General features: G+C 38.7%; 1 non-coding gene across 1 annotated transcript; it reads left to right on the top strand.

The window, feature by feature from the left end:
- LOC120579802 (small nucleolar RNA R71) lies at nucleotides 1-107 on the top strand. The gene has a single exon (XR_005645547.1). It is a non-coding gene; the product is annotated as a small nucleolar RNA R71 (small nucleolar RNA).
- Nucleotides 108-411: the final 304 nt, after the last annotated feature.

The raw sequence follows: 411 nt of genomic DNA, 5'->3' as shown, positions 1-411 counted from the left end.
AAACCATGATGGGGGCAAAGCCTAAGCATTTCTTTGAAATGCTCCCACGCATTGTAAAGAGATTCACCATCTTTTTGAGTGAAATGTGTGATTTGACTCCTTAATTGAGTAGTTTTACTATGGGGAAAGAATTGGGAAAGGAATGCCTTCCTCATTTGGTCCCATGAAATTATAGAACCAATTTTCAATGAATGAAACCAAACACTAGCTCTATCCCTCAAAGAGAAAGGAAAGAGGTGCAGCCTTACGACCTCTTGGTTTGCCTTCAAAGTTCCACTGAGTCTTAAAAAAGTTGAAACATGAAAATTCGGATCCTCAGTGGGTGATCCGAAAAATTGATTTTGCTGCACCAGGTAAATAAGTGCAGGCTTTATTTCAAATTTAATATCCTCAACCGTTGGGTACACAATA

This window comes from Medicago truncatula, chromosome 3 (assembly GCF_003473485.1).
Source record: "Medicago truncatula cultivar Jemalong A17 chromosome 3, MtrunA17r5.0-ANR, whole genome shotgun sequence".
Taxonomy (NCBI): Eukaryota; Viridiplantae; Streptophyta; class Magnoliopsida; order Fabales; family Fabaceae; genus Medicago; species Medicago truncatula.
The sequence above is the reverse complement of the archived record's forward strand: the minus strand, read 5'-3'. Positions and strand labels throughout refer to the sequence as shown.